Below are 22989 nucleotides of genomic sequence, written 5' to 3'. Positions count from 1 at the left end.
CACCCTTACGGGAGGAAGACAGCGCCTTTCTGATCTCCAACATTTTAGTCAAAGCACAAGCTTTCACTTCTAAAGCCTTCTCAGCATGTTCTACTGTGGTGTCACACCTCCCACCCTCTTCCCAGTTCTCCGAGGGCATATTTCCATTGTAAATGCTAAAGACTTGAGTATCAAAAAAAGAATTTTAAAAAAGCTGATAGTTCATGCAAGAGACACAACCACAGTGTGAACTCCTTAAAGATGAGACCAAGTCCTCTTACCTCTGACGGCCACGTGCCCTGCTGCTATGCCCACCAGAGATGCAAAATCTGTTCACTGGAGTCATATTATTGAGTTCACGGATTTACTTTTTAAATAAACGTTTGTCAAAACCTAACTTTTGTTAAATATCTGAGTAGAACTAAGTTGACTTGCACAAGGACACTGTCATATAGTAACTGTTTCAAGAAATCTTTTTACTTAGACAATGTTCTTAAAACCTACTTGAGTTAACAAGGGTGATATAAACGACTAAAGTTTTCATTTTCTTCTTTCCTCTTCTTAGGAAAATTCCATAAAATTTTCCAGAAAAGCAAGCTATTACCACCAAAACAAAAAGCCCCAAATTCATGTGTTAAGTTGTTGTTACACTAGTTTTTTTTTCCATACTTTTTAAGTTAACCCTCTGTTCCCCTCAGAGATACTGGGGACTCTCTACTTTCAGGAGTCGAACATTCTAGCTGGAAAGGACCTTTCAAGAGCATCCAGTCCAAGTCCTTCATTTATAGAAAAGGAAAACTTGCCCAGAGTCCAGTGCTAATTAGAGGCATTAACTGAAGCCCCACAGGGTAGGAACTAACATTGAGTTTCCTGTCTAGCACAATGCCTAGTACACAGCAGACATTCAATAGATAATTGTTGGATAAAGCAGATGACTTAACAGGAGCTAAGAATGTTGTCTCTCAGTTCCCTGTCTAGTATTTCTATGGCACTACAGCCAAACCACAAGACGAGTTTTGCAGTGAGACTCTAAAGGGGAAATAAGGATATTAGGGTCCATGCTTGGAGATGGGCATCTCAAGGGCTGAGTTAATCTCTTGCCAGTTGTGGATACCAGGACAAAGTTACAATGAGAACCTTATAAATGCACTCTGGCCTATCACTGTATTGCTATTTTCTAACCTCGATAATTTTTAGGCAAGCACTCTGGAAGCCAGATCCTTCTTGATGTCTGACCCACTCCAAACCTTCCATGCAACTAGAGTAGTAGCAACTGCTTCTTCAAGGTCACTGGGGGAAGGTGTGGTCCAGGGCACTAGACGGAACTTAATGAAATGCCAACTTACAAACTTAAACCATTTAAAAACAAAATTAAAAAAAAAAAAGAGGAAAAAGCAAGGAATGGAGAATGACAAATTCCAAAGTTAAAAATGGTTACTAAACTCTTCCAGATTTTCCCTACTAGTAAAAATTTAAAGTTAAAACTTCTCCAACTAAATGGAACACGCATGCTTTACTCTTATGAAAAAGCCATGTATTAACTGTCACCCAGATGACCTGACAGAATTAATATTCACCAACACAACAGATCCTGTTAAGTTTCTACTGACTATAGCAGCAGGGGGAGGATTGGTCTCTACTTGGCCAGCCTCACCCAGAACCCTGGACTGGCTTCCGGGAGTGCTCCAAGCTCAAGAGCTCTGCAGACACACGCCCTCAGCCGCCCCGGGTCCCTCCCCTTCATCCAGGCCCAGTTCGCCTGCCTCCCTCGTGAGGCCTGCCAGTCCCTCAGGCCTACATTCTCCTTCAAGACTGTCTGAGGTACTCTCGACGCAGCTTTTCACAGAAATGAACTTGCTGAGCGTGAGGTATCTGGGACTGAGATCTCAGTAAAACGGCCGCCCCCACCAAGTGCTGGTTTCCTGATGCACTGAGGTAAGGTCATTAGGGAGGCCCCCTCTCAGTCCCTAATAGCTATAATTTCATGGACTCACTGCATTCGTCACTTTGGCAGTTCTTAAAATTCTTCACCTGGAAATCTGTGGGTGATTTGTAGAACACTATAAATGATTCACAGGCATTCATTTAATGAGAAATAAGTAAAATTTTTTGCTAGTTCAGATTCCACTATTTTGTCTTTCTAGGATACACTAGTGGTAACAAGTATTAAAGTTTCAAGAAAATTATATAAGAGAAAAGGCTTAGAATTTTACACATTGACTTCTCTCTTTCTTTTCTTTTCTTTTCTTTTCTTTTTTTTTTTTTTTTGGACAAAGTAGACAAAAGACTACCAGAATTTTATCTTCTTGGAAAAAAAATATCAGTGCATCTTGGTAAATGTTGGTTTTGCAGAATTCTTTGTGAATGACACTGTAGAATTACTTACATGTTCTGCAGATATGCATTCCCTGCCCGACAAAATTATCCATAAGGGACTGTGTCATATTGCTTTAGAACATGGCTCAATGTTTTATTATTCAATATGGATGGAAGAGAAGAAAGAAGGGAGGGAAGAGGAAGGAAGAAAGAAGTAGAAGGAAGAAAGATCTTCCCCATGCATCTAAATTTCTCCTGGTCAAGCATTTTATGGGTTAATATAAAGAAGCACCTGCCTGGCTCTTTTCAAGTTTGCTAAAGTAATTTTTTTTTTTTTCTGAATTCTTCTACCACAAAGTTGATCACTTACTTGATGAAAGGTCCTCAGGGCTTTTGAAGGTTAGGTAAGCCAATGTACTGTAAGTTAGCAAACTGAAGATGAGAGACAGGAAGGAGCGGGGTTATTTTCTGACCCATTTCTTTGAATAATGCACATTATACATATTTTACACCATGCTTTGGAACACCCCACCTCCACCAAATGGCAGTTTCTAATACTCTATTCCAATACAAGAAGAAAGTCAAGCTTTTAATAATAAAAATATTATATTATTGGGGACTTAAACAAATATCAAATGTTTTTGAGCTATAAAAATTTCCTTCTGATGTGTGGTGTGTGTGCATACATGCATGTGTATTTGAGTGTAAGGGGGAATCATTCTGTAATTTCACACTTTCTCTATTAGGAAGAATCTGGAAAAGGTTAACACCAATATACATCTTTCAAAAAATTCAACCAAAAATAGTTAAACCAAAGGGTGCGTGCTGTTTTTCATTAACTTTGTTCGTCTCCCCGCCCAATTCCGCCTTAAACAATGCAAGGTTTTATGACCTGAGTTTAACTACATTTATGACCTGAGTAACTACAAAATGCATTCACTTTGACTTCATTAAGCTATAAACAAGTGCATGGTCTAAATGGGACTTGGTAGCTTCATTTCTTGGGATAAATTCAGCAGCAATATGGTAGACATTTAACATTCATAATGCTGGAAGAGAATAAATTGTCCAGAGGTATAGCCATACACATATGATTAACTAATTTTGATAAATGTGCAAAGGCAATTCAGTGAACAAAGGATAAACTTTGCAGTGAATGGTGCTGCAACTATTGTACATTCATAAATAAAAACAGGAAACTTAACCAATACTTTCCATCTTACATGAAAACTAACTCTAAGATACATGCACCCCAGTGTTCTTAGCAGCACTATATACAATAGCCAAGACATGGAAACAACCTAAATGTTCATCGATAGATAACTGGATAAAGAAGCTATGGTATATTTATACAATGGACTACTACTCAGCCATAAAAAAGAATAAAATAATGCCACTTGCAGCAACATGTATGGATCTGGAGACTGTCATTCTAAGTGAAGAAAGCTAGAAAGAGAAAGAAAAATACCATATGATATCACTTATATGTAGAATTAAAAAAAAAAAAGACAAACAAACTTATTTACAAAACAGAAACAGACTCAGACATAGAAAATAAACTTATGATTACCAGGGACAGGGGGAAGAGGGTGGGAAGGGATAAATTGGGAGTTCGAGGTTTGCAGATACTAACTACTATGTATAAAATAGACAAACAACAAGCGCTGGGAACTATATTCAATATCTTGTAATAACCTATAATGAAAAAGAATATGAAAATGAATTTATGTATTTATATGTATTACTGAAACTTTCTGCTGTACACCATAAATTGACACATTGTAAACTGACTATACTTCAATAAAAAAAAGAAAACTAACTCTAAATGGATCATGGATCTAAATGTAACAGCTAAAACTACGAAACTTCTAAAAGGAATACAGGAGAAAATCATTAAAGGTTTAGGTTAGGCAAAGATTTAAATATGACACCAAAATCATAATTCATTTAAAAAAGATAAATTCGACACTATTAAAATGTAAAGCTTCTGATATATAAAAGACACAATCTGAAAAGACAAACACAGCTGGGGAGAAATATTTGCAGAACATTATCTGATAAAGAACATGTATCCAGAAAATACAAAGAACTCTCAAGACTCAATAATAAGAAGACAAACCAGTGAAAGAATGGGAAGAGATCTGAACAGACACTTTACCTAAGAAGATACATGAATGGCAAATAAGCACATGAAAAAATACCCAACACCGTTAGTCAGTAGGGAAATGCAAATTAAAACCACAATGAGATACCACTACACAGCTATCAGAATGGTTCAAAAAATGAAAAACTGACAATTCCAAGCGCTGGTGAACATACACAAAACTGGAACCTTCACACATTGTTGGTGGGAATGCAAAACTGCATAAGAACTCTGCAAACAATCTGGCAGTTTCCTATAAAGTTAAACATATACTTATAATGTGACCCAGTTGTCTCCCTCCTGGGCACTTATCCAAATGAAATTAAAGCTTACATTAACATAAAATCCTATACTTGATTATTTATAGTGGCTTTATTCATAATTTCAAAAATTGGTAACAGCCTAAATGTCCTTCAACTGGTGAATGGGTAAACAAACTGGCACCTCCACACAGTGGGAGATTATCCAACAATAAAAATAAATGAACTACTGATGTATATAACAACATTGGTGGACCTCAGACACATTATGTTCAGTGAAAGAAGCCATATACTGCATAATTCCATTTTTATGATATTCTGGAAACAGCAAGATTATAAGAACAGAAAATAGATCAGTGGTTGCTAGGGGGTGGTGGTGGGGAAAGGGTTGACTACAAAGGGACAGAATGAGGACACTTTTAGAGGGATGGAACAGTTATAATTACAGTGCTGCTTACATGATTATATTTGTTCATGAAAACTTATAGAACTTTACATCAAAATAGTAAATTTTTCTGTATGTAAACTAAAATGTGAATCAACAATTAGAATCTACGTAAATGTCCATCAACAGAGTGCTGTCCAAATAAATTATGGGCCACTTCACAAAGGAATAAAACATTCCTGTCAAAAAACAATAAGCTAGGTGTAAAGGCAATAGCAAGAAAATACGTCTAAGAGAAAAGCAAGTTGCACAAGTGTAGACATATGGTGATTCCATTGTAATGAATCTAGGCATGTGTATGTTAGTAACTCTAAGTGGGGAAAAAAAAAACTATGGAGAAATAACCCCCCAGATAATGAGAAATATTTTCTGGGATGTTAGATGATAAAGGACTTTCATTTTCTATGATATACATATTATAATAATGTATGGAGTTTTTAAACAAATATATTTTTTCATAATACAAAATCATAAAGATATAAAATCTTCTGTCTTGAGCTGAAGAGATCCATGAATTTTCCCATAAAAGCATAGAATTTCTGCCAGGCAATCGAAAACAGGTTTTAGCAATAATTTGAAATGGAAGCTTAATTCTGAGTCTAGAGTCAAATTTGAAGGTAAGAGTGGCAGTTTCCCCTTGAGCCAGCATTTGTGCTACCAATCAGCAAGTGCCTGCCAGGTTTAAGAGAATGTTTTATGTAATCAATGAAAAAGGCAAACCAATATGGGACGTATCCTATAAGGACAGGTGCATGAAAAGCAAAGTTGTTTTTACAGCCTCCAAACCTTAAAAGTTCTTTATAACACATATGTTCTCTTGGACCCAAAGTTGTTTTTTCACAGTAAAGTGTCTTACCTCTTTAAAACCACATATATCTGTTATAGGCCAGAGAATTTCTCTTGGCCAAGAAAGGCAAGAAAATCTATGATAAACATGACAACAATCCAACAATGAACATAATGTCACAGTTCAACCAAACCCTGGGAAATGTAGATCTTGAATATTTTCTTGGAACCTTCCAATTCCATGTAAGCCAGGATATTGAAGTATATATTAAGACCGCTTTCAATGAAAACAAAATGGCAGTGCTACAGATTTTATAAAAGTTTTGGCCAATGTTGTTAAGCTTTGAGTGTAACATTTTTTGAAAATTAATTGGAAGCCCAAATTGACTCTTCAAGAGTCACATGGTTCCCAAAATTTTCTTTAATGAGAACAGCATGTTGAAGAGATACCACTGAAAAGAAAAATGAATAGAAATCTAGAAAAATTCCCGACTTCTGATTTACTGAGCTATTTACTGGCATTCACTGGAGTCCAATAAGAGAACTCTGTAGGTATAGTTGTGGATGCTCCACCCGTACCCCCTGGGGTTGGCAAATCCTTTCATGTGTTTGAAGAGGGTTCCACAGACCAGGGAGTTGCTCATAATGAGGTCACCTTTCCTCGGCCCATCTAAACTGTGAAGGAAACTGCATTTTTTTGGATGCAACTTTTCAGACTGATAATTGGGCTCCTGTCTGTTTTCTTACAGATGTTCAAATGTTCACAGAAGAGGTTGTTGGAAATAGCTTTCATTTTAAAACAGTCTGGTTTTAATGAAAACGGGTTTGAATGGGGAGTTGTGTGTAGCCATCATGGCTTATGTCTGAAGCTGCTGAGTCTTCTCCATCATGAGTTTTACTCTAAGTAGAAAAGGATGAAGGGAAAACCATAGGAAAGAAAACACCAGGTTGTTAACAGAAAGTGAATATATATTTATAGTATTTTAACACTGACAAAAAAAAATATTCCTTCAAGCAGAATTTGCATTCTGAGATTTTCTTCTACCAGCAGAGTTTCCCTCATTCTAGCTTCAATAGTACTTTGCTTGCTCTAGTCTCCTCCATTCAGAGTTCTGAAAAGCTCTTCTGTACTGTCACTTCCTATTTCATTAAAGAGGAAGATTGATTAGAGGGAACCTCATTTGGAATCAGAGACTGGCTCTCAGGCCATGGTCTAAAACACACACCACAGGTGATCAATAGATGTTCATTCTCCCTTCCTTTCTCCCTCTTTGCTCTTGACTCTCTCATTTCCAGTCCAGGTTGCATATCTGACTATCAGATCTATCAAAATAAGAGCTTTTAAACACCATTTTAAATTTCATCATGGAACTTCCTTGCTCAAAATTTTCTAATGGCTCCCAACTGCCCACAGAATGTAGTCTGAACCTCTCTTCCTGGTACTCAAGGCCCTCTGTAATCTGACTCCAATTACTTTAAGATTCTCCAGCCCATTTTTAAGACAAATTTCTAGTGGACCAGTTTTATCACTGATTCTTGCCTTTAATGGCAAGCCCTCAGCAAATCCTTCATTGTCCTCAACTTTAAGCGTATCTTTTGCATGAGGACTGGCTACCCTACTCCTGCTTCTGTTAGATCACAACAGCCATAGCAATTAATAGCTGCCATATAATTTGTGCCTCCTGCAGTATCTCACAGTAACAACTTGTAAACAAGGCATTTTGATTCCTGTTTTACAGATAAGGGAATCAGAGCTCAGTGACACTGACTTAAAACCATGTTGCTATTACAGAAGGGTGAAAAAAAGATTTTCTCCTAAGATTATCTGATGCTGGAACCACTGCTCTCTTCCTGACTCTATGCTGCCTTCATCGATCTCTTCTGCTCTGAACCTTGTCCAGCTTTATCTCTGGCATCACTTATTTGACACTTAATCTCATTCTGTTTTGAACGGCTAATTACATGGTTCACTTGTGCTTATCTTCCCAGTGTGGCTGTGGTAGGGCAGTGACATCACTCTAACAAGAAGGCCCCTCCATCGGCCTCTAGCACAGTGCTATGGACACAGGAAGGATGCAGTGGGAGAGTGTGGTCTGAAAGCATGTGTATACATTCATTTTTGAACTAGATTCTCCCTCTGGCTCCCTATGTCTGTCGATAGCACTGGCACTCTTTGTGGAGTGAATGTTATCAAATGAAGAGCGTATCTTCATATCTTTAGCCCGTGTAACTACCAGAGGGTGTGACTCATAGAGGATAAAAAGAAGGAGGTGAGCTTCACTGTAATGTCAACTGTCCAGCATTAATGAAATAGAAAATGGATGGAGTTAAGTAAATCATCTGAAGAAGGATATTTATAAACAATCCACATTGGAATTTGATATTTTTTCTCTAAGCATACCTCAATTTCATAAGGTGGGATTCATTCAAACCAAAATTTAATTTCTTACAATATAATAAAAATGAAACAATTTGAGATTCTATAGTGTTTTATTCTGGAAGCTTGCTAGTGTGAAAAATGGAAAGCATGTAGCTGTGTCTAACATACATAATTTGCTTTAAGTTGGCTGAAAAATTTTTTTAAGTACTCTAAATTGTGCCACATCAAATACTTCTACTCTTTGGGTTCTCTCTCTTTTCTGTAAACCGCAGCCTCATTACATCCTTTCAATGTACACTTCTTATTTCCTCTTAGAAGCAGGTTCATTACGGAGCTTCAGGTATTGTCATCATCATTATGCTTTGTTAATGACTCATATCTACTGATGAATTTGTAAAGGATCTTCATTAAGAATGAAAATGATAACTAATTTGAAATTAGAAGTTAAAAGATTTTCTGTTTGTTGATATAAAGTCTTTTGTGAATGAGAGAAAACCTTTGCCAAACCTAAATAACTGTTCAAGTTTGGCTGTTTATTCATTTCCCTTATTTGGTGGGAAAAAAAGAGCAAGAGAGAGCAAGAAAATTGCAGGGACTATTCAGTCTATAAATCTGCCAGCAGACGTACTCTGTCAGTATTTTCATGGACTTTATTATGCAGTCTTTAAACAGCATATTCACGCCAGCTGGGTGGACTGAAATAGAAAACACGTCTCTGAGAAGAAGCTATTATTGGGTCAATGCTAATTAAAAGGGCTTATGCAACCATCTGTGGGATCCCCAATAGCAGACGTTTGTTTCTAGAACCTTCAGTGCTGCTACATCTTAAGGTTGTCTCTAGCAGTTTTATGGATACCAGAGACTTTCTCGCTGATGGTGATGGGAACAAAGGTTTTGGTGAACCTGTTGGATTCGTAAGGTATGTTTTACAATTAATAGGGAGTTACAATCATTGCATATAACTTGATTGACTTAAAGAGTTTCTATGGAGTCAAGTTGCCCTAGTGACAGTTCTGTGCAGAGTATATCAACACCACATTGTGTTGACCTGTTTACAGCACTTGTGCACAGCATTTAAATTAGGAGATGAGATATCCTGTTTGAGTAACTAAGTGAGTAACTTGTGCACCCTGGTCGGCACTTTGGGAAGTGTAAGCATTCAGTTCTGCAAGAGTAAGTGTTGGGTGAGGATGAGAGGAACAAAGAGAATGAGCCTCACTGTTTCTGGCTTTGAACATGGAAGTGGTCACTTTGTACGTGTTGGTTTGATGTAGCTCTTAAGAAATGCACAAATTATTACTTTAAAAACTGTGCTTCACTATTTCAGTGGTAATAAAATTACTTGGAATGGCTGGTGTCAAAATGGGTTTTATTCTTGTTAGGTATTCCTCAGCACAGCTGTGTTGCCTAGGCCCTACCCAGCGCCTCATTTCTATCATCTGCTGCCCCCAGGAGTTTCCTTATTTCTACATCTGTTCTCTTTTCAATATAACAGCGTGGAGCGAAAAACACTCCTCTTTGTTAAGACAAGCTGAAGGACAAATAGGCTATGTCAAAAAGATAAAACATGTCTCAGATATACTTAGAATCAAGACCTGGTCTCATGGGTCTAATTAAGGCAGAGCTGAATAGTGCTTCCAAAGACTTCTGGGCCCTTTGATAACTGATAATCCTGATAGGGTTTACAAAGCTGGTCTTGGTTGGACAGTTACATGGGTTTCTCTAATTCTCTATATGCCACGGGGGTAGCATTGCCATTAACTCCCCAATCCATCTGGAAGAGCATAAAATCACTGCTCTGGTTTCCATAACCTGATATAACAGACATTTATTTCTATGCTGGTAGTATATGGCTTATCCTAAAACAAACCAACCCAAAAGATCTGAGAACACTGGGCTCTGATTCCCACATGGCCACAATCAGCTAGAGCTGAGCAAGTGTGCCCAGTCCCTGTGGCTTGACTCAGGCCCACTTACATATTTCTATCACCTGTCTCATCCCTGCAAACATCTGAGTTTGCCATCTCTGTACAATTTAGAGTAAGATACATTGCACAGGGCCTTTAATACACTTATGCTTTTGGTATTTGTGTAAATCAAACCAAACCTGACTTCTATCAAGGTATATAACTAATTTTAGGATGCCACTGAAGGCATAAATGTGTTTGAGGGTTGATGGGGACAGAGAAAAAGCACTAACGTTGGTAGAAGAACAAAGTTCTTGTCTTGGTTCCTTTCATCTCATTTCTAGGTCTCAGTTTCTAAGCAGTCTATAAGGGTCTGATTTATATCCTTAAAAAAATAACAAAGTCCAGAAAAGCCAAAAAATGCATATTTATATGTGTTACTTATCAGCTGGAGTTCACAAAAGCACTGATATGGACCACATAGATAAGGGAGTTAGTCCTAAAATTTAGTGAAAGAGTATTCTGTATTCAAGGCAAGCCATTTAAAACGAAAACAACAACAACCACCATCATCTGCTTACCCGTGCGTATCAGTGTCTGGCACTATTTTGCAATTGTTGCTTCACAACAGCAGCGATGTGCTCCTTTCTGTTTCCCAGCCTCCCTTGAGTCAGGGTGGCCAAGGACTAATTCTGAGCGATATGAGTGAATGTTACTTGTGTAATTTCCAGGCTCTTATGGTCAGGTGTATGTGTTCCTTCTTCACTCCCTTTCTCCCTTCCTCTCCACTCTCTTCACCTCATTTGCCTGCTGCAAGTATGTCAGCAGAGCCTCAAGATGGAAGCACTTGGGTCCCCAAGTCACTGATCAGAGGGGAGTTGCCTGACCCATGTCAGATTTTGATGTGAATGAGAAATAAGCTTCTGCTATATTAAGACACTGCAATTTTAGGATTTATTTGTTATCACAGTATAACTTCACTTATAATATAACAACTAACACAAGACAAGTAAATTAGATGCTAAAGCTCATATAAGACAGCAACTGTCATCTATAATCCATAATTTCAAATTTTTGTATTCATTAAAAAGCTTTAATTTATTACAAGCAATACATTAAACTTATAGTTAATTAATTTATGAGTTTTTAAAGGCCTTGTTGCTATTACTGATGGTTTTTGTAATACGTTTATATATTTTAACTTATAAAATATGTTTATAATAATAAAACGCTAATATATTGTGTTTCAGATATCAGGGCTCTATGCAAAATTTATGTGTAATTTAAAAAATTCTACTTCTAAAGTGTTGGAAAATCACTAGATGAGAGGATATCAAAGGTCCCATAAAATAAGATTCAATAACAAGTTCAGTACTTCCCTCTCTGCAACAAACGCAAACCACTGCCTTGAAGCACAAAGAAGTAGAAACCATGTCTATGAAACTCATGTTGCCCATTAGTGTCATGTTCCACTAGGTGTAACAGATAGGAAGCATTACCAAGAGCTGTAGGGGACTCTAAAAGAATTGATTAATCCTGTTATTTTTTAACTTCATTTTTAGAAAAGGGACATGAAGCTATTAGTAACAGAACTCCCAATAACCACGTGGAGCTAAAACATGTGACCACACGTCCATGTCTCAGTTCCACATGTCAGGACTGTGATACTATCTGTGTTAGTTACCTATTTCTGAGTTATAAATTACCTCAAAAATTAGAGGCTTAAACATTAATAAATGTTTATTACCTCACAGTTTCTGTGAATCAGGAATTCAAGAGTGGTTTAGCAGGGGGTTCTGGCTCTGCAGGCTCTGTTTCCAAAATAGCCCACTCACATTGCTAGCAAGTTGGTGCTGAGTGTGGCAGGGAGCTTCAGTTCCTCACCACATGACTGAGTGTCCTCTGATGTGATGGCTGGCTTCCTCAAGAGGGGGAGATCCAAGAGAGAGCAAGGCGGAAGCCACAATATCTGTTATGACCTCACCTCAGAAGACATACTTTGTCATTTCTGCAATATCCTATTGGTTCAAAGTTTAACCTTTTCATTAGCCTTTCCAGTGTGGGAGGGGCCTGCACAAATGTATGAATACTGGAAAGAGAGACTCATCGGGCACCATCTTGAAGGCTTGCTACCACACGGTTGTCTTCAAAGAGGAAAGTCTTATCCATAATTAAACATGTAAAGCAGACACCTGTTCAGACTGTGTTTATCAGTCAGGCGTGAAATGTCTCTCCAAATATATTCACCTTAATCATGCTTTTCAAAAAAAATGTCTCATTTTGAGAGAAGGACTGGGATTTTCATGAAGATTTGCATGGTCACAAAGGAACATGTTGGCCTCCAAACAATGAACTTTCCCCCAGAAAGTATACAGTTAAAAGGAACCAGAAACATCTTGTTGACATAGCAAGTCTGTTATTAATCTTCTTAAGTACTGATATCCAATTAAAACAAAGAAACTTTTCAGCTTGATCCAATACATCATGTACTTTGCCTTTCTCAGTCCAAAAGAAAAAAAAAAAGGAAGTATGTACTGGACTTCCTAGAAATTGGAACTTTAAAGCGGCATCTAAATATTACAAGTAAATAAAATCATGTGTCCTGGGAAACATACATGGAAAAGTTCTAGTATAAGACAAAATAGTCTCTAGGGGGAAAAGCCCCACTTATGAAACTAGTTTTCTCTTTATTTTTTCCCATCTAATTTTTTTTTTCAGCTGAACTACTATTTTATACTAATTTCCTCCATTTAAGCAAATGTTAGATTTCAAACATAGCAACATAATGGAGCCCCAGTATCACTCTGAGCTGCCTGCCTTTCTGGCGGCAGACTCTTACAGTCTCTTCTTGGGGCTACGCGATTGCCATCTAAATGTTATGTCTTGGAGCAAGACTGGGCTGAATCTTCACAACTTGAGGAACTAGGACTTCTTCTGTCTTTCGGGGCAAGGAAACCAGAAAGCACCTGGACTTCATATGTGAGAACAATGATGGGGCCACAGGCACTGTTTCTAAAGATAAATACCACTTCACCATTCCTGAATATGGCAACGGGTTTAGCTATCAACAAAATACTAATTTTATTATAAATTTATTGACTTCTTATTGAAGAAATGGGAGTGAGAGGGAAGGAGGCTAGGAATACACGTCTGTCAGGCTCTGCTTCAAAATGCTGAAGGCAACAGCAGATCGGGTAGAACGAGGAAAGGGCATCACCTGTGGAGAATCAGGTGAGGCCCACATCAGTGAAGAGTGAAGCTAAAGTGATGGCTTCAAGCCAAAAAGAGGCTGGAAACAGATGGCGGCAAAATTAAAGCATCTGATTAGGGGGCTGGTAGCTAACAAATAAAAACAAACTGGGGAGACTTGACATATAATAAACATGGGTTGAGAAAAGGACCCAGTCATGCTTAACTTAAATAATTGCTGACCATCGTGCTGTGAAACTTCATGCATTTGTAAATAAAGATTAATAAAAGAAACATAAAGTAAGAAAAATAATAATTATCCAGAATAAAATTGCTAGATAATTATAACAAAACATGGGGAGTTAGAGCAGAGGAATGATGTAAACATGTACTAGAGGCATTATTTACCTTGTTGAAAGAAAAAAGCAATTTGCAAAATAGTATTATTTTTACTACAGTACTACTTTTAATATTGTTCTACTTGTCTATGAAAAGAATATAGAAATATATATGGCATAGAAAAAGCTTTGTTAGGACACACCCAAATTTTTGAAGTGGCAATGAGGGAACATTTGTGCACTTCTGTATTATTTAAATTAAAAAAAATTAACTCCTTTTAAGAAATATCCTTTTAAATAAAAACTTCAAAAAATAGTAACTTTCCCAAAATATATTTTCAAAATATGAACTCTCATTTTTTGGCAGTGATATGCTGATGCTATGCCTCCTGCATTTTGTAAGTAGAACATTCACAGTTCATGTTAGACACTGCAGCAGCCCCTGGAGTTCGCTGTGATCTCCCTTCAAGAAAGAACTTGCCTTTGAGCTGCAATGAGTGCAATTAGCAGACAGCCTTCAGCTGTCATGCACGGGCATCCTCCTCTGTGGCTGAGCCAAGGCCAAGGCTACACTCCTCCCAGCTGTACCAGCCAAGTGCTGAGGATGGCCTGACCATTCCCTCCTAGGAGTCTCCTCTGACAGTCTTTGCTCCCAAATCCTCCTTGGGTTGGTCATGTCCTTGTCAGCTCTGTGTCCAGATCTGAGGATTGCTCTGCCTGAGTCCTGCTCCCCCCTCCTTCCCTTTCACAGTTGTCAGAGCTGCACATTAGCCAAAGGCCTTACCCCCTGTTATCTTTCAAAGCCATTACCAGCTACCACATAAAGCTCTTGCACTTCTAACCCTGTCTCAGCACCTGCTTCTTGGAGGACCTGGCCAACACAGACGTCTTTGGGGGTTTGTACACTTTACAAGGACTCTTCTTTTTTTCTGAGAACTCCTCTGTCCACTCCCACTCCATAATCCCTTGTAAAGCCTTGTTTTTATCATATGACTTTGTCCTGACATTACTGGCTGTGCAGGGAGCAGACACATAATCCAGGCTACACCAATTACTAGTGTAACCTATAATAAATTCTTCCCAGTGTTCCCCCTCTGATGTGCATGCTAGCTCAAGTAGATTTCTCTTACTTGTAAGCACAATTCTTCACTAGTACATTCAATGATTGTGTCCTTCCCAGCACTCGTGCACTCGACTTTATTTTATGGAGGTTCCTGAAAGGCAAGCTGAAAAGAAAGAAAATGCCATTTTCTTGGTGATTTCCATCATAAAATGGTAAGTGTATGCCTTTAAAAGGCTTGATCCTAAGGAATGTCGCTTGGATTGAGCACTGATTTTGAGTCTGGAGACCCAGCCACAAATTCCAGCTAACTGGTTATGCATCACTGGGCAAGCCACCTCACTTTCCTGGGGCTTGGTTTCTGTGATTTACAAAATGTGGGGATTTTAGCCTAATTTAACTCTAAGGTCCCTTCCAACTCAATAATTTAATAATGTGCCCTAACACTGTTTTTCCAGAGACCATGACAGTCTCTGGCACATAATATGGACTCAACAAACAGTTTCTGAATTGAATAAATTAATAAGTAATTATAAACTTAAAGGATATTTTTGAGACTTTAGAAGCAAGTAAATGAAAATCTTTTTTTTTTTTTTTTAATCTTGTGGGCAAAAGGAATACGGTTTATTATTCCCTCTTCTTTAAACTTTTCTCTGGTTTCTGGAATTTTGCTTTCTTCCCTCTCCAGCCCAGGCTTCATCATCCAAGCACCCTTGTCCCTGTCACTACTTTTTCCTGCTAAACCTGAACTCAAGTTAAGCCCATTTTATCCTCCTGTCCTACATCAGGTTTTCTGGGCAAGCAGCATAAAGAGGATAATGCATAATAGCATATATTGTACTTACTTGTATATTGACTCCCCTGGCTAGAATGTAGCTCCATGAGGCGTGGATATTTGTCTGTGTTGTTCACTGCTGTGTCTACCGCACTCGGGACAGTGCCCTGCACTTGGTAGGTACTTAATATTTGTGGATTAAATGAATGAATAAGTGACTACATGAATAACCATTCTAATATGGAACCATCCTTCAGAAAAGCTATTTGCACTGAAGATTTAAATGTGAGGATTTTGCAAGGGGTATAGGAGAAGGGAGGGGGCATTTGTAATCGTAGTAGGCCAGGAGACACTGCAGCAAGGATCTGAAGCAGGTAAGGGAAGGAGCCACTCTCTCACTTACTAAGGTCCCAGATCCTGTTTTGGGCTTGAACACAATCCAAAACAACAACAGCAGCACAACAACAATAACCCCTACCTGAGGCAGGAACAATAGCAAGTACAAAAGCCCTGAGGCAGGAGCAGTCCCAGCCTGCTGGCCTGTCTGAGGAACCACGTGCAGGCCTGTGTAGCTGAAGTGGCGTGACCAAGGTAAGAATAGGAGGAGGTGAGGTCGGAGGGAACATGGCAGGCGGGGCTGGTAGGCCACTGAGGAGACTTCAGCTTCTACTGAGTGAGGTGAGAAGCTAATAAAGGATTTTTTGAGCAGAGGAATGACATAGTCTGAATTCTGTTTTTAAAGGATGATTTTGGCTGCTGTGATAAGGTTACAGAGGAGCAAAGGCAGGAGCAGGGAGACCCGTTGGAGACAATATAATTATGCCTGTTAGAAAAATGTTCCCCAGTCATTCCAAAGCTATTACACCACAGGTGAACCCACTGTGTCCTCCCCAGACTTGTTTCTTTGACCTGTTTTTCCCATCTTCAAAAACAGCACTTCCTGACCCCTAACCGTTCAATCTAGAACCCTGCAGCTCGCTCCAGACCCTGTGGACACTCCCCCTCAAACACCTTTGGAAGCTATCGCCTCCTCTCCACCCCACTGCAATGGCGCAGTCATTACTGCCTGCACGCTGACAGAAATCTCCTAACAAGGCTCCTTGTTTCCAGCTTTGCCCCTCAGAACAGTGATTTGTCTCAAGACCCAGATGTGAACACAATGGTCCTCTGCTCCTATGACTTTTCACTCCTTAAAGAATAAAACTATTCTATACGATAGCAGGTCCCACAAGACCCTTCACGAAGTAGCCTTGCCTGGCCATGCAGACTGGGCACTCACTACTCCCTCTCAGGTATCCTGTTGTCTAGCCTTAGTAGAAGAGTTGTTCAAAGGGGGAGGGTATATCTCAGTGGTAGACCACATGCCTAGCATGCATGAGGTCCTGGGTTCAATCCCAGTACCTCTATTAAAAAAAAAAAAGGTTGTTCAAAATATTCTAACCACAGAGATGGTGATTTAGTAGCTCTTGGAGCTCATTTCTCTTCTCTCTCTTTCTCCTCCTCCTTTTTAACTTCACAAAACTCACTGCAGCCAGGATTAGAATGACTAGTTATCGCATTATAGGCTTATAGTTTGGTCCTCATCTCAGACAGTGAGTCCAAAAGGAGGCAAGTATATTTCTCTTACTGTCATTGTTTTTTTTCTGCCAGCACATAAATCATATCCACCTATCTCCACACCCGAGCTCCCACCTCTGCTCCCTGCAAAAGAACACCTGCCTTGGGTCTGGAATGAGCTGTATGAACTTACAGTCCACTTAGTACAGAACTATGCCACTAAAAATAAAGCTACTGCAATGGAAAATTCAACTGAAGAGCCTGCCATTTGTGTTCAGCGGACAGTAGCAGGAGAACTGCCACGCTGTCCCTGGTGGCAGTGTGGGCCCCACCGTGTCATAGCAAATGGCACAGTTTCCCAAATACTCAGGTTACCTGGAGAAGAATTCAAGCAGATTTACAGCATTTTAGTTTTTCCTTCACGCTAGATTTCACTAATATCATTGCTTTGACTGTATGCCCTCTACTGGAATGCGTATTTGTTTTATAATGTGGCTTTTTACTTAGGAGTGTTCCAAGACATTTAGTGCTGGTGTTTGCTTTTCTAATCTCATCTAAGAGTCACTTCATTTATTAATGCAATTTGTGTTTTATTGCCTGCTATGCACTAGTATTCCATGGCCAATATATTTCTTATTAGATATGTAATTTAGGTCTCAAAATGTAATTTTGAGGGTCAGTAACATATTACCATGTATCCAGAACTTGTGATTTCATACACTGTACTACACACACACACACACACACACACACACACATATATCTTTTCTCACTCTCTGTATAATAAAACATACTTATAATTTTATTTTCCCACAAGTTTCCTTATAAAATTAGATTGAATCTTAGATATCTATTGGTCTTATATTCTCCAAGTAAGGTACTTTCTTTGCGGGATTAGCACACAACGCCAGGCGCATGTATTGCAGGTATACTTATTGAATGACAAACATTTACTTAATGAGGGAATGAATTTATCTACTAATTATTTACATATTTTGGAAAATAAAAAAAGTGTATGGCTATCTCAATATAAGTTCCTATGAACTAAGAAAAACTTTAATATGCCTTGAAATACTCTTCGTAAACAAATTCTCTTATAGTTATAATCTAATGTCTTAATTTACTTTTTTTTTTTAAATTTTTAGTTTTAGTTTTTTTTAATGGAGGTACTGGGGATTGAACCCAGGACCTCGCACAAGCTAAGCATGTGCTCTACCGCTGAGCTATATCCACCCTCCCTAACTTCTTAAAATATAAGTTTACTCACTGTCCATGGAATAAAAAAAATCATAGCTTTGTAGAGTTGGAAAGTCTCCCAGATATCATTTAGGTGACCACCCCATTTTAAAGATGAGGAAACTAAAGACAGAAAGGTCACTCAACTATCCATGGTCACAGCTACTAAGGAGCCGAAGTGGAATCAAAATCCAGCTCTCTGGATTTTCAATTCAAGTTTTAAGTCTTCTCTGAGGTTGAAAAGTCCATAATGAAAACTCTTTTCAGAACACATCTTTAGTACCTATAATACAAGTCAGCAATGGCATAAATGAGTCTAAATTACAGTATCATTTTTAAAAAGAGCATGCATTTTCCTCTTGTGATACCCAGAAGATCATAAATTAAGAACAAGCCCTGGAAAATAATGTTTCAAAATGGCACCTGACATTCTCATTTTACCAATTCTATGTGTCTTGCAATTATGTGTAGAGTAATTATTTCCCCAAGTTTTTCTTTTCATTTTAAATATCCAACAAATATTTATTTATTGAATACCTAGTATATTTCAAGAATTATTCTAGGACTTAAAGAGAGTGGATGAAAAAAGACAAATTTCTTTTTCCCATGGAAGTGGTTTTTGCAAAGATCCACTCAATATGATTGTATCATTACACCTCTCTTCTGCTCTTCTCTAAAGAGTAAAAACACAAGTATCTTCCACACATCTTTTTTATAGGGTATGTATCCTCTTGACCCCTGAACTGTCAGCTCCCCACCCAATCTCCTCACCTACACACATTCACACACACACATCAATGATACACACATGTGGTAGGTCTACCAAGTTTAAGGAACTTGAGCATGCTCACACAGAGGAACTGGGACTCAAATCCAGGCAGTCTGTCCTGATGCTCTAAACCTCTTTGTGTCATTGCCATTAGCCACTCCCTCCTCCTCATTTTGTTCCCAAATGACAGGATGACAAATAAGGGTGAGCAGAGGGGAAGTGGGGCATGGTGAATGAAAGAAACCTGTCAGTTGAAAGCATGGGATCTTTTCTGGTCCTGCCTCTTGCACCCAGCCACCTAATCTGAGTCTGAGTTTATTTCTTTTTAAAACTTCTGATAATGGTATCTGCTCTGACTCTCTTGTTAGAAAATAATGTTAAATATTTTAGAAAAAAGGCCATAAAAATGTTTCTCTAGAAAAGCAGGATACAAAATGGTCCATTAAAACTATGTAAAAATGCACAGGTAAAATTTGTCTTTCAGTGGAGCGATTATAGGCCTTTTTTTGGTTAAAATTATTTTAGGTCATTTAAAATTTCTTCTTTTGACTTTTTAACATTTAAAAAATTTATTTGATTAACATATATTCATTCATACATTCTTTGACTCAGCACACAGATATTTATTTCTGCTGTAGTCACTATATTGAGGTTAAAAAAAAGAAAACACAGTGGAAGATATTTTGATGTATGTACATTCTAATGTGATATGCACAGTTGTCCAATGGAGTAAAGGATTTTTTTTTCCTTTAAAACTCCATCTTTAACATTGTTCCTATGTCCACTTTGAAATCAGAAAATTTAATAAGTCTTAAAAAAAGTCTGAGTACTTAAGAGAAACAAGATCTTATGGGGACAGCTCATCCCCCAGTAATGCTGGACAAGTGAGGTACTGATTAGACTTTTTCAAAATGGCAGATGGGCAGTCTTGGGCACTGCATTCTACCAGCTCCAGATTAAGTGGCAGCAAACCTTGCCAACATCAGTCTGGCTAAATAGCTGATGTGATTAACTGAGTCAACAGTCAGTAGAGGCCATGAGGAACATTTCAAGATGACAAAGGGCTCAGAGTTGGATTAGATTAGTCTACTTCAGTAATACAGATAACATTGCCATATCTGGAACTAAAAATTACAATGCTTCCTTTGGAGCCCAATAGTTTTACATACTGGTGGGAGGCTATGAAGGAAGAACAGAAACCAGGAAAAAGCTATCCAGATAATGTATCTGATTGCCCACACCATCCCTGGTCTCGTTCCAATCCATTCTCCACCTTGAGGCCAGTGTTTTACAAAACACATATATGATCATGTTACTCCTAGGCTGAAAATCCTTCAGTGGCTTCCCACTACCCTGTTTCCTCCAACGTTTCCTTCTCATGGCCCACCAGACCCTGCATCATCTGGCTCCTGTCTCTCCATTCTCCGTGGGCTTCAGCCATGCTTCCTTCAGTTCCTTAAACTCCCCAGTGCCCTTTCTTGCTCCCTGGGAAAGCTGCCCACTTCTGTCTCTCCACTTCCTGTTGGGTGGCAGCTTAACAGCCTCTTCCTCAGAGATGCTCTCCCTGAACACTTGTGGACTGGTCAGGTCTCTCCCAGTATGTTTGCTCTCATAACATCAGGCTAGCTTCCTTCATGACCCTATTATGATGCTCTAATTCTGTATCAATTTGTGAGATTGTTTTCTCTTCCTCTCTTGGCTAAACTGCAGAGACCATGTCTGTCTTATTTCCCACTGTATTCCTAGTACCTGGCACAGTCCAGTTACTTAGGACACTTAGTGAATAAAAGGATGAATAAATGAAATTTGCAAAGAGCAACAAAAGTTTTAGTACATTTTATATCACTGTGGCAGACAGGCTGGATGCTGACTCCTTGAATTTTCTTCCTGGCACTCAGGAGGTCCCTCATCAGCCTGCCTTCCTTCCACTGGGTTCTGGGGGCATGAGACTGTGCTCTGTCCAAGAGAATGTGTGCAGGAGTGACAGTGGCCTCTTCCTGGATGAGCAGCAGAACATTCTGCACAATCTTCTGGACCACTTTTTCCCCAGCAGTGTGGTTGGAAGCTACAGATTCTGAGATGGTGGGAGCACCCAGGAGAAGGAGCCCAGGTCCGAGTCACCTCTTAAAGGAGGGCCACCTTGATCACACTAGGCTTGAGTAAGAAAATGAAACTTTACGTTAAGTCACCTTGATTTTCTTTTGTTTTTTTAATTACAGTAGCTAGGGTTGATTCCTACAGTTGCTTATGTCACTAAATTGTTTTTCAGTCTGGATACAGAGTAAAGCTAATGATACTGAAGCAAACTAATGATGTATCAAAGTGTTAACTCCTCTGAAGTTAAAATCCTGAGGTTTACCACCATTAAAAAAAACTTCAATTAAAGAAAAAAGTAAGGATTTTAAAGCAGTTCTGCAGAGTACTTCCCCTCATATTCTAGGCAAAGGGAAGGAAGTTTGGAAAGTCTAGGATTCAAGGAAGGAGAAAAAATACAGAAAAGACCTAAACATGTTAAAAAGGAGATGAGGCCATCGAAGAATAATGGCTGGTCCCTCAATTAGGGCTAATTTCCCTACAGGGCCCCAACCTATAGGTCAGGTATTCAGCAGTAGGCCCCTTTCTTTTAATAAAAGTACAGCAGGGAATCTAATTATTTTAAAAATGCAAAACAAATCACATTACTCCCCTTCTGTTCAAAGGCTTCACATTGCCTTTATAATAAAATCCAAGATCCTTAAGGGGCTGCGAGCCCTCACATGATTGGGTCACTGTCTACATCTCCAGCTCCAATTCTACCCCCTCTCCCCTTTCCCTTGTCATTCCAGATACACCAACCTTCTTTCAGTTTCTGGAACTTTGGGGGTTTCTTCCCACTTAGGGCCTTTGTGTCTGCCCTTCTCCTAGCTAACTCCTCCTCATCCTTCACTTCACAGATCAACTGTTACTCCTTTAAGAAAGTATTCTGCAGCCCTCCAGATTAGGGTGGAATCTTGATTTACTGTTTATTACAATCTTCTTGTCATGTGTCCCAATATCCGGCACCAGTAAGTTCTCAATAATCATTTGTTAACTGATGAGGTCATGGGAGGCAGTAAAGAATAACAAGAAAATGAAGACCTTACATTATGAACTAGAACACCCTTGAGCTAATCTTCCCTTGAGATATTCAGGATCTTACATGTTCCAGCTACTAACAGATCCTTGATCTTTCAGATGGGACAGAGGGACAGGCCCAAATTAAAGCCTCAATGGTATCAATGACAGCCACATGTAAATCAATGAAGTTAGAACACCATACACAAAAATAAACTCAAAATGGCTTAAAAACTTAAACATAAGAAAAGACATGATCAAAAACATAGACAAAACATTTTCTGTCATAAATCTTAGCAGTGTTCTCCTAGGGCAGTCTACCCAGACAATAGAAATAAAAGCAAAAATAAACAAATGAGGCCTAACTAAATGTATAAGCTTTTGCATAGCAAAGGAAACTATAAGCAAAACAAAAAGAAAACCTACAGAATGGGAGAAAATATTTGCAAATGATGCAGCTGACAAAAGCTTAATTTCCAGAATATAAAAACAGCTCATACAACTTAATAATAAACAACCCAATCCAAAAATGGGCAGAAGACCTAAACAAGCAATTCTCCAATGAAGACATACAAATGCCAATAGGCACATGAAAAAATGCTCAATATTGCTAATTATCAGAGAAATGCAAATCAAAACTACAATAAGGTATCACCTCACACTAGTCAGAATGGTCATCATTAAACAGTCCACAAATGATAAATGCTGGAGAAGGTGTGGAGAAAAGGGAACCCTCCTATACTGTTGGTGGGAATG

At 38.6% G+C, this 22989-nt stretch overlaps 1 protein-coding gene and 1 long non-coding RNA gene across 3 annotated transcripts in view; one reads left to right on the top strand and one right to left on the bottom strand.

Annotated features, from left to right (window-relative positions):
- The window catches only part of SCFD2 (sec1 family domain containing 2), a 359971-nt gene that overhangs the window by 132362 nt on the left and 204620 nt on the right, over positions 1-22989 (bottom strand). The gene's annotated exons all lie outside the window — the stretch shown is intronic.
- LOC141574181 (uncharacterized) lies at positions 7451-14985 on the top strand. The gene is made up of 2 exons (XR_012500890.1): positions 7451-9228; positions 14924-14985. It is a non-coding gene; the product is annotated as an uncharacterized LOC141574181 (long non-coding RNA).

Source organism: Camelus bactrianus, chromosome 2, assembly GCF_048773025.1.
Source record: "Camelus bactrianus isolate YW-2024 breed Bactrian camel chromosome 2, ASM4877302v1, whole genome shotgun sequence".
NCBI lineage: Eukaryota > Metazoa > Chordata > Mammalia > Artiodactyla > Camelidae > Camelus > Camelus bactrianus.
This window is presented reverse-complemented; position numbering and strand designations above follow the sequence as displayed.